The 12,198-nt window shown below is 40.2% G+C and overlaps 1 protein-coding gene across 3 annotated transcripts in view; it reads right to left on the bottom strand.

Moving 5' to 3' along the window:
• The window catches only part of LOC120065226 (signal-induced proliferation-associated 1-like protein 2), a 102,962-nt gene extending 93,597 nt beyond the window's left edge, over positions 1 to 9,365 (bottom strand). For all 3 annotated transcript variants that reach the window (XM_039016035.1, XM_039016044.1, XM_039016052.1), the window contains exon 1: positions 9,196 to 9,365. The gene's annotated coding sequence lies outside the window, so the exon portion shown is untranslated. The remainder of the gene's footprint in view (positions 1 to 9,195) is intronic.
• Positions 9,366 to 12,198: the final 2,833 nt, after the last annotated feature.

The following is a 12,198-nucleotide window of genomic DNA, read 5'->3' as shown; positions in this document are numbered from 1 at the left end:
TACATTTTTTATTCCCTCTTAATCTTTTACAAATATTGAATTTGGAAGACAGCTGTAAGCCCTTATAAAGACTTAGTAAATCAGCCCCTTCAACTTAGCGACACTAAGGGAAGAACTTCAGAGCAGTGATTGGTCATTTACAGGACTTTTACTTTTGACATGCAAGTCCTCAGAGAATTGGAGGATTCCCGGGGTTATACAAGGGTTATGTGAGTGACCTATCATAGTTCGACGTCAGCAACCTATAGGGATTAGGTGAATACACCGCTCTGGGAGCTAAACAAACAGAAAAGGCTTTATCGCAGCCTTCTGATTTGTTATTCGTTTTATTTTAACCTTTAAATAACTCGGCAAATCATTGATTGAATTTAAAACTATAATTGACAGACGTGGGTCAGCCACATTGAGGGCACTTGCACCTTGACCCCCAAAATCATGAGTCCATCTGCCACCCCATGAAATTGGTTGCGGTCTACAAATGGGTCTAACAATGCCATCACCCACCCAATGTCATTCTGTCATTATCCCAAAAATCATTCTAATGATAGTGTATTCCAGAAAAAGGATATTGTTGTACTATTATTTATCACCATCCACTGTAAATTACAAAGAATAACAATACTTTCATATTAAAGCAGTCAGAGCAAACAAATCTCCCTTTACAGCACAAGAGAAAGGTTAAGGAGGATTACATAAATTAATTTAGGATATACGGCTCATCATCCACCCACACAAACAAACCCACAAAGAAAAATTGAAATGTCATGGGAAATCACATCAGCGTAATATGGAGGGAATTGTAGGCCACAAACAACATAGTTTGTACCCTATTGTCATCGCGAGGACATTTAGTCGACATCCTCATTAATTCTTAGACAAATGGCTCGAAAGTTATTGTCTCCTCTGGCAATGAGAAATGGAAATACGAAATGGTTCCCATGTCGTTGCTGAAATAACACAAACTGTGGGATTCTCATTTGGAGTTGATAGCTCTGAGGGACTAAATGTAATAAACTACGATTAGTAAATCGAGCAAACAAATATGACGCATAGAAATGGAGAGAAGTGTACCCCAAGGGCTAACGTATGCATTAATACAACAACAAAGTCGCTTGTCATTCACTAATAATTGCAGAACCATTGTCACTGAAACTGTCATCCGAAAAAAAGCCTTGCCCAATCCTCAAATCCATTACTAAAGTGTTAAAGAGAAAGACATAAGAAACGTGTCAGCACAGCTGTCAAGATCCAATAGATAACTTAAAACGAGAAGGTGACCAAATATGCAAACCTTTTTTGATTTAACCAGTAAAGACAAGCCCCAGATGCTCGTCTCTGTAGACACCCAATCTACTGCTATGTAGCTCCTCGCTACTCAATAGTTACAAAGGCCTCCGAGAACCATAACACCAAATAAACCCACAGTCTGTCTTTTGATTGCTTTTCTATAGCATACACGTGCACGACAACAACTGGTGTTGCTTCACCAACCTTTTGGCAGGTGTTTCTACAATAGCATAAGTCTGCTCTTTCTTCTCATAGACCTATCAAGCTTGATTCGTTCTTTTGTGGTTCCCCAGTGGACACCAACCGAGGAAGTGCCTGTCAATTAGAGGTTTATTAAGAGGTGAAATTCTTCACATTTTCACCCGGAGGCGTTTGCTGACATCCTGAAAACACTTTCAACCGTGGGGAAATTAAAGGTGGCTGTCTACTTTAAACACAGTTCGCTGTGAGCAACGTTGCACTTGTCTTTGTTAGTAGTCTGATGTAAAGTTCAAAATGTCTTAAGATCTTAAAAAATTACCTATACTGAGCACTCTGGAAACAAAGGGTGTACTTAGCAACTGTGCTAGGCCCTGGCCTATTATTACTACTAACTCAAAGATTTCAATGACCATACATTCAGCCAAATTAAAACGTTACGGTAATAAACTCTCAGCACATCAGTCAAAAATACCCTTTGCACAAACCAATGAAACAAATAAATTTACAAAAGGCCCAGTCCTCAATTATAGTTGTCAGCAAAAAAAAAAAAAAAAAAGCACACAGCATCCATTTGTCACATTTAATTTGCAACGCATCCAGTAGGTACTGCAGTTGAAGGTTGATTAAAAGCTTCCCGAGCCAAAGCACACAAGCATTCAGGCACACTTGAGTGGTCCACATTCATAGCAATCCACAGCCATTTTCAAATATTAAACATGTTGTCAACAGACTATTTTCACCCAGAAAGGGAAGGAACGTGTGGATGACTTATGAATGGAGATGGCCTATCTATTCTATTGGTGGTGATAATGCTTGGTCGTCAGTTTTTAAACAGTCTTTAATAGAAACAAACGTGTCTCTGAGGAGAAGTCGAATTGGATTGCAGTGTGGGCTATGGTGTCAGGTGTCGAGGCAGATGGCTGCATGTTTGGGAAAGGCCTTGCCAGCAGCCTGATCCACTCCCTTGGGAGTCTGTGGTGCTGGCTAGAGAGAATTTCAGATGATAGCGTAGAGGCTCCAAACTGTTACAGAGACTGGAAATGGGGTTACAACACAAGAGTGGGCTAAATGTTATCCTTCCTTACAGGAGTATATTAGAATAGCAGTAGTGTTGATTCAGTCATTGTTATTTCTCCAAGGACCCCACAGAGCCATAGCTATGAAGAAAAGCAGACATATTACACACCAGAAATTATTTAGCACTCTTCGAAACGCTGAAAGTAGAAAGTTCATCAGAAGGTTGCTTCAGTATTTAAATATTTGATTGGTTTAACTCCTTCACTTAAATTAAGCCAATCCACTTAATTGAACTTAAACCTTGACCGTGGTCTGTGACCTAAGTCACCTGACCAGTTTATGGAGCCAGCCCAGACACCACGCAGGCCCACAGTCGCCGTATAGTAATTACAGCTAATAATAGATTAAACACACAAACAAGATGAGCAAATAAAGCCGTCTGCACTGGTAAACCTGTTAATCCCATTTTTCACCCTGCAAGGGCTATGGCCCCTGTGACTGACTAGCTGGGCTGGCAACGCAGGGTGCTAAGACCAGGTGATTCATGTTTGAATGTCACCGCGATCAGTAGAGCAGAAGTGAGATGCCTTTCCCCGAGCTCTTTAGGGCTCTCTGCTGCTATCATGGGGAAGGAGATGTTTCTTCATCGACCTGCAACTTAACTCTCTGTGGAGTTTACGGAGATGTGGCGCCTGCCTGGCCACAGTCTCCTTTCTCCTGTGGTATGGAGAATTGGGAATGAAGGGAGGCGATTGTGGAGGTAGCTCCTCCCTCCAGCTCCATGGTGAAATCAAATCATTAAAAGACCCCAGGGTGGCCCAGATGCATAAGGACGTCAACGGGGGTTCCGGCAGACACTTCCGGACTCCATGCAGGGACACCAAGAAAAAGCCTGGCTACCGCTGTCTTTCGCACAGATGGCCCCGGCTCGCTAATCCCAGTCTGCGTCCATGCATTCCCTTGTTACCTGATACCGGGTCATGACAGAGCTGATAAAGGCCGTTTTAAAATGTGTTTACCCACTTCTAAAACCCCTTGTCTGTAACACTATCATGCAGCCTTTCTAGTCATGCACATTGAAATAGGTCTACAAGCTGGCCTGCGCTCAGGTTACACATGTGGATGATTCGATGTGCAGACTCTCCTATCGCCAGTGGCCATTTTCCTGTTCTGCACCAGACAGGGTTTGTGTATAGAGAAAGAAAGGTGTGCGGCACAAAGTTGCAGACACCTGGTTAGGAATTGAAATATGTGCGGTACACTACTCGGCAGGGTAAGCAAAAGGCCAAGTGAAGGACAATAGGATAACTTGTTTAGTCTACAGGAGTATGGCACTTAGTCCTTCCTCTCTTGACCTTGTTTGGAGGAACACGAAACACATCCGGATTGATTCTCTCTCACTCAATTATCTATAATCATGCAAACTGTGCACATGATCTTCCCTGCCATGTAGGATACTGGCGATGAGATCACACTCCAATTATTTAACCTCCCCGGGGGAACCAACGAAGCAGGGGTACAAAGAGGTGGGGAATATGGAGATAAGTAGAGAAACTCGACTCGCAAACAACAGATCCAGCTAACATTACACTCCAATGCCCTACAGTAAGAAGTACTATGTGTTTTCAAACATCAAGAGTGGGGAGGAGGAAAAGGGGAATGCAGATAGGGATTTGTGGATTACTTTCATCTACAGTGAACACCTTGCAGAGGGAACGACTTTGCCTAGCCTGCTTAAGGGTACCTTGATGCATACATAAAATACACTGAATACACTGCTCTGGAGTGTGGACTGCATCTATAAACGGGCTTGGCTCGTCTCAGCTGTCCAGCATTCCAGGAACAGGATTAGAAAACTGAGTGGAAACAAAAGCTATGCTTTTTAATTAGCTGCCTCCAGTAAAGAAACTTGGGAGCCCCATTGAGCGGGCTTGAGTGCTGACAGGCACTTTTGCAAATTCAGATAAAAGGAGCTAATCTGGCCAAGCAAATCACCCTTAAGCTTGTCTTCTCAGGCGCTTGGCAATACAAATGCTATTGATTTTAGCCATATGAGGAGGGTATGCAGGCTAGTATTGGTTGCCAGTTATGAGCATTTTAGGCATGTTCATGAGTGGAAGGATTTTGGGAGCCAAAGGACCACAGCACTTCCCTTGTTCCCATAGCCATTTTTTTTGTAGGGATCCTCATAGGTTTTCCGAAATAGTAAGTCCCCGAAACAAAAAGGGATCTTGACTTGACCAAGCATAAGGAGATTATTTTGCATTGTGAACTCGGTTTGAATGATAATCTAGGCTACTCTATTCTTGACTGCCTCTTGAACTACGAAGGTCTATCCTGGAGAAAACTACACCCCTTTTTCAAAGTTGAGCATTTCTGTCCGATTCATTTTCTCATGGCCGATACACCACTTCACGAGTCATTGCGTTTGACATCTCAAACACGCAACACATCAGCGAGCGACACGCAGATGTACTTAGCAGGTGTTCCTCCAAAAGTCCGAAATCAAAAGTACCGCATTGTAGGCTGATGAAGACAACAGCTGGACTGTCAAGGTTAGCACTGCCACACGAGGTAGAAGAAACAGACATGGCTTCAATATAACCCAAACTCTTACACAGGTACCAGCTAGAACAGTTGACAAATTGTCCTCATGTACGCTTGTGTGTATGAGACTTATTTTGATAGCATAGCGATGACAATATCACTATGTTATCATTATTACAATATCAAAACACAATTTTTAGCAACAGCCTACACACTTAGGACAGTTTCATTAGAAACTATACAAAATGGTGTGTAGAGCAAACTTAGCCAATTTGAGAAGGCATAGTGATGTAGTGGAGGGTATACGCAAGTATGCACCACTATGCCTTCTCAAATTGGCTACGCAAGTATACGGCGTATAACCATTTATTTTTCAGTGGTCATTGTGTATATTCACTTCTTAATGCGCAGGATGCATACCATCAGAGACAGAAATATCAATTTGAAATGTAGAAAGGGATCTAAAGATGAAACAACCATCATGGGTTGCTAATATGACTAGGAGAGATGCCTTTGGCTGCTAGAGAATGAAAGAAAGTGGAAAGAAAACCAATTGAACAGGAAAACGCATATGAGGAAAGCTTCATAAAATCAATTTTGGCTATAGGCTACTTTGAAGCAAGGTAAGAAATGCCTCATAATATGAAATAAAAATGTCCAGGTTTCAAACAATTAAAGAACAGGAAAAATATAGCAATGCTAATGATAGGCCTTAAACGTCTTCAGGTAGATGGAAAGGCTTTCCCAAAAACCTTCTCAATTAAACATTACCTAGCAACAATGTAGTCTATGCCTACCTTGCAAAATAATATCATGATTATTATTATCAATCCAGTCGCCATTTGTTTTGCAAACTCCATCTCATGTGCCCCAGAAACACCACTAACCACACACAGTGTTAGGTACCAGAGCCCTTGAAATAAAGGGTAACTGCATTCAAAAATAGAAAATGTCTTCGATTTTTCCCAGATCTCAAAAGTTGTTTTCTGATGTGGTTTACGCATTTTGTGGACTTAGAAAAACAACATTAGATCTTCTTTTTTCTTTTTAAGTGTGAGAGCGAAAGCTTGAGAGAGAAAAACATGGCGCAAATCTGAAACCTGTGAATTTCTGACTCAGTTGACAGACTTATTTATGTGTTTCAATAGTAGGTCTACTATTAGCAGGCCCAAGATGTACTCTTAAGAAGCCTAACGTTACCGTTACTCCTAAAGGTCAAAGGACCTCATGTTATTTTCAGAGGTAGACTGGCTCTGGCTGCCAAAACAGCCAAATGTACCATCTAAATGCAATACGGTCCTAGAAACATAAACCCCTTTACTTTCATATCCCAACAAAATTATTTCACAAACGCAAAACACACTGTTTTAACCAGCTTTATCACAGTTGTAGCCAATGTGACGTTTCAAGCAGCCTTCTTCCATTACACACACAGGTGTTCGGAGCATGCTAGATAACTAAATAGCACAGCGGTCCCTCTGTCTTACGTATTTCTTCTGTAAACACGGCGATATGGCCTTGTGGGAACACTAACCCTATAAAAAGGTGTGTATCAATTGAACGTTTCTCGTTGATATGAAAGATAAGGTCGTTATACTTCCAAAACTGTACCACAAGCAATGCATGTTAAGCAGCACCCACCCGAAGCACGCGCTCCAGCAGGTATATCTCACTGGTCACCCCCAAAGACAATTCTTACTTTGGCTGCCTTTCCTTACAGTTCTCTGCTGCCAATGACTGGAACGAACTGCATTTTTTTTTTTTATAAATCACTGAAGCTGGAGACTCATATCTCCCTCACTAACTTTAAGCACCAGCTGTCAGAGCAGCTCACTGATCACTGCACCTGTACATAGCCCATCTGTAAATAGCCCATCCAACTACCTCATCCCCCATACTGTTATTTTGCTCCTTTGCACCCCAGTATCTCTACTTGTACACTCATCTTCTGCACATCTATCACTCCAGTGTTTAATTGCTATATTGTAATTATTTTGCCACTATGGCCTATTTATTGCCTCACCCCCCCTTATCCTACCTCATTTGCACAACCTGTATATAGACCTTTTTATTGTATTATTGACTGCATGTTTTTTTATTCCATGTGTAACCGATGTGAAATGGCTAGCTAGTTAGCGGTGGTGCGCGCTAATAGCCTTTCAATCGGTGACGTCACTTGCTCTGAGACCTTGAAGTAGTGGTTCCCCTTGCTCTGCAAGGGCCGCGGCTTTTGTGGAGCGATGGGTAACGATGCTTCGTGGGTGACTGTTGTTGATGTGTGCAGAGGGTCCCTGGTTCGCGCCCGGGTCGGGGCGAGGGGACAGACTAAAGTTAAACTGTTACACCGTTTTCCTAGCCACCGTGCTTCTACACCTGCATTGCTTGCTGTTTGGGGTTTTAGGCTGGGTTTCTGTACAGCACTTCGAGATATTAGCTGATGTACGAAGGGCTATATAAAATAAATAATTTATTTTTTTAAAGTTCAGAACGAGTGTCGGGGCTCATAACAAAACTCCCCCGTACAGATGACGCCTTCATCCAATGACTTATGTGAAATGTAAAGGAACGGAATCATGATCAAGGGCTAACTATCAAGGCTTTCGCATGCTTCAGTTCAGCTGGCACCTTGCAAAACGAGTGTGCTCGCATATTCCCTTAAAATACCTTCGCTTAAAACAAGCATAAAGCAGCAAATGTACTGTTTGTCCATCTTGAGTAGCCATACAATTCCTCAAATCGTCAGAATGAATCTTAGATAACTCAAGAAATCTGTCATTAATTTAGACTTTAACTGAGGATATCTTAATCTCGCAATTTGAAATACAACGTTTTTTGGTGCAGTATTTCTCAAGTTAAAAAATATGCATGATAACAAGTCGTCTACCGTTGAATGACAAAAAAAAAAACTAATTTGAGGATCCCTACTGTTGACCAATGACCGACAAAAGGGGCGTCGACTGGCTACAGAAATTCGGCTTGCCTCAAAAAAATGTGTGCGCACGAACAGCCGAAGAAACCCTTGCTGAAGACCAAAACATCACAAAATGTCATTATTTCGGACGGGAAGCATGCAGACACCTTTACGCCTTCTGCATGCTTCGGCTAGGCGAACCAAACGAGGGTGCTTGCATACTCCCTTATAAGACCTTCGCTTGAAAAACAAGAAAAAAGCCGTATCTTGAAACGCCGTAGCCAGATACACTTCCTCAAAATAGTCTGAATGAATCTAAAATAACTGAAGAAATCTGTCATTAATTTTAACTTTTGTCAAGGAGATCGTAGTTGAGCAATTTTACAACTAAGATGTTTGGTGCAGTATTTTTCAATTACATTTTTTTTGCATAAAACCATTAGTCCTTGAATTACAAACAATTCATTGAGAATCCCTACTGTTGACCAATCATTAATGAAGGGGCGTTATCTTCGCCTACCGACTTCGGCTTCCCTCAAGAAAAGAAATGTGCGACGAACAGACGAAAACTCGCGGAAGACCAAAACGTCAAATGTGTTAATATATGCACGAACTGTTCCAGATGGGAAGTATGTGGACGACTTTAGCTTACATGAACAGCTTGTCCTGACAAAGACCAATATGGGATTTATAATTTTAGGTGTGTATGTCACTTTCTCAGAATTATTCACAAAAATGTTAAGTGTAATTTTGGCAATGTTTGTATACCCACTTCTCCAGGCACCACTGTTTTTACTTCTTACATTTGAATCCAACAGAACATGCAGTGAGTTTTGCAAACAATCAAAATTGGACTCAAAGGAAATAAGTTGAAGTTGCGCGAGCAATGATATTCGTAGAATCACGAAGCAGTATCGTATCAATTTTGGCTACAAAATATCAGTCCAGTTTATAATTTATGAACGGTGTTTTGCTTCTAATGAAAAGTTAATGTAATTTGGGCTAGAGAGCCCGCTGTTGAGAGCGAGCTCGCAGCACAATAGAATCGAAGACCCCTTTCAGATCTCGCTGTTGTTTTTACCATTCGACACCAGATTTAGATGGTCAGGCCGACTTATAAAGTAGCATTCGGTTAATACCAACTTATGCCAAAGTGTTATTCTTATAAGTTTGGCTACTTTAATCGAATTACTTCAACAAAAAAAGCAACACTTCAATGAAAAATATCTTACCTCCGACGAGATCTAGATAACTCCAATCCCATTTTATCCAAAACGATTAACTTGCAGGCTTAACATCCTAGTTGAAGAATAAACTGTGTTTATCAGTGACTTTATGCAATTGTAACTAGACAAAGCCCCGTCCCTACAATTCATGAACTGTATCAATAGGCCTAGCTGTGTGTCTAATACAACTAGTTTCTGTTGAGTCGCGCTGGCAGAATCGGAATAAGTCCCGCCTCCCCCATGCGGTCATTTGTTTAGGGATAGGCTGTCTACCGTGACGTTGATGCTCGTTTGTTCTCTGAGATGTCAATCATCACTTGTAATTACTGAAACATATACACAAATAATGCAGAAAGAATGAGCATACAGTAATGAAAAATGAGCATAAATAATAGTAGTGACACATTATCTTTCCAGTGCTGCTCGACAATGAATTACGTAATGGCCTAGATTGTGTCCACATAAAGTAGCCTATATAAATGAAGCCTTTTAAATGGTCCATTACTGGCCCCAACTGGAAGTTTGCTGAGCCACGAATTGGACTACAAGTTGGCTTGCTTTTTGTAACAGTAATAAGGTGAATATATCTGAGCCTTACCATCTAAAATATCTACGCCTAAAGCCAATCTTCCTATATACGTCAAATTCATTGAACGAGTATGAGAACTATGAGAAGTATGAGGTTGAACTTCATGATAACCTGAAAAAGGTCTCTCTATTACAACTAATGAACTGACAAACCACTTCAATTCAATATGAACAGAGACTGCAAATTCTTTGCTTTATTTCTCTTTTTTTTTTTTTTTTTACAAAAGTGATTAAAATTATAAGTGATAGTCTACTGTACAGCAGATTAAAATAGCAGTTTATTTATGTGCCCTGCATGCAATTCATACACAGTTGAAAGAAATAAGACACCAAGTGGCATTAAAGAGACAGAGCAAATACATTTTGATCATCTTGTATGGTATTCAATGGGGTAAGTCCATTCAGTTCAGTGTATTGCACTATTTGTGACCCTACATGTCTGATTTCTTCAATACAGTAATGTTATATTGTTTTATGTTGTATCATACACTCAAGTCGTGTTAACAGCCAGTAACCAATGGAAAGAGTCACAAAGAAGACTGTAGTGCTTCGGCCCTCCATTGGCCATTGACGTCCATCAATTATTGAGTGGAAATCTGTCTTTGCTATGTGAAGTTAAACGGGTGTCCTGACTCTCTGTGGTCACTAAACATACCATGGCACGTATCATAAAAGTAGGGGTGTTAACCCTGATGTCCTGGCTAAATTCCCAATCTGGCCCTCATACCATCATGGCCACCTAATCATCCCCAGCTTCCAATTGGCTCATTCATCCCCCACTCCTCTCCACTGTAACTATTCCCCAGGTCGTTGCTGTAAATGAGAATGTGTTCAACTTACCTGGTAAAATAAGGGTTAAATAAATATAAAAAAATAAAGGGATGATACCTAGTCTAAATCCCAGTTAAGTTTAATATGGGGAATTCTAGCCAATTTCCCTTATTAAAGAACCATTCCCATCAAAGCATTACACAGGGAAAAAAAGAAGACATGAATCCTTTTGTACAATGTGGCATCACAATACATTCATGACTCCTTTGGTCTTGTATGGATGTTTTCTTCTGTAGTGAGATTCTTGCAGACTGCTTGCCAGAGGTGTAAAGTACTTAAGTAAAAATACTTAAATACTACTTAAGTAGTTTTTTGCGGTATCTGTACTTTACTATTTATATTTTTGCCAACTTTTTTGTTTTTTTATATATTTTTGACAATATTTTTGCCAACTTTTAATTTGACTACACTAAAGAAAATAATGTACTTTTTACTCCATACATTTTCCCTGACACCCAAAAGTACTACTTACATTTTGACAGGAATTCGCACACAGTCCAATTCGCACACTTTTCAAGACATCCCTGGTCATCCCTACTGCCTCTGATCTGGCGGACTCACTAAACACAAATGCTTAGTTTGTAAATTATGTCTGAGGGTTGGAGTGTGCCCCTGGCTATCTGTTAAATAAAACATTTATTTTCAAATTGTGCCATCTGGTTTGCTTATTATTAGGAATTTGAAATGGTTTATACTTTTGACACTTAAGTACATTTTAGTAATTCCATTTACTTTTGATACTTAAGTATATTTAAAACCAAATACTTTTGGACTTTTACTCAAGTAATATGTTACTGGGTGACTTTTACGTGAGTCATTTTCTATTAATGTATGACAATTGAGTACTTTTTCCATCACTGCTGCTTGCACACGATGATCCTCTAATGTCACTGAGGCAATGTGAAGTAAAAGTCCATGGAGTCAAAGTTGGAAAGGGGGAGAATAAGCTGATCCAAGATCTGTGTCCGTATCCCACAAAGCATCTCAGAGTAGGAGTGCTGATCTAGGATCTGTCCACATAATCTTATTAATTTTGTTCTAAAAGGCAAACTAATCCTAGATCAGCACTCCTACTCTGAGACACTTTATGTTTAGGGCCACTTTAATCTCTGGCTGGTTGGTCACTGGTCTGTGCGTCAGTGTGGCATTGCCACCACCTGGTGGGAGAAGGAACATCATGAAAATACGTTAAAGATTAAAATTGAGTTGTTCAAGGCAAAACCAGTTCAATCTATTTCAGACAATGGTTCACTCAGAATGTTCAGGCTATATCTGTGTTAAAACAGACATACATACACTACAAGATTTTCCTAATGCGGTGTCCATGTAAAACTGATTTAGAATTGAAGTGTTAAAGTCTGAAATCTAAATCACTTTTATTTATTTACTTAGGCTACACTTTGCAGTATGTGTGTGTATTTTATGAGAATTCTTGATCATCATGAAACCAATTGACTGTCAGCATATGGTCAAAATTATTTTATGATGTACAAATGTATGCATATTTCATGAGAATTAGGATCATGAAACTCATCAAGAGAAACTGATGTTATTTCTGCTTATCAATGCATGCATCAGACCTACCCAATC

The sequence above is a fragment of the Salvelinus namaycush genome, chromosome 2 (assembly GCF_016432855.1).
Source record: "Salvelinus namaycush isolate Seneca chromosome 2, SaNama_1.0, whole genome shotgun sequence".
Classification (NCBI taxonomy): domain Eukaryota; kingdom Metazoa; phylum Chordata; class Actinopteri; order Salmoniformes; family Salmonidae; genus Salvelinus; species Salvelinus namaycush.
Note: the sequence above shows the minus strand (reverse complement) of the source record. Positions and strands in the feature narration are given on the sequence as shown.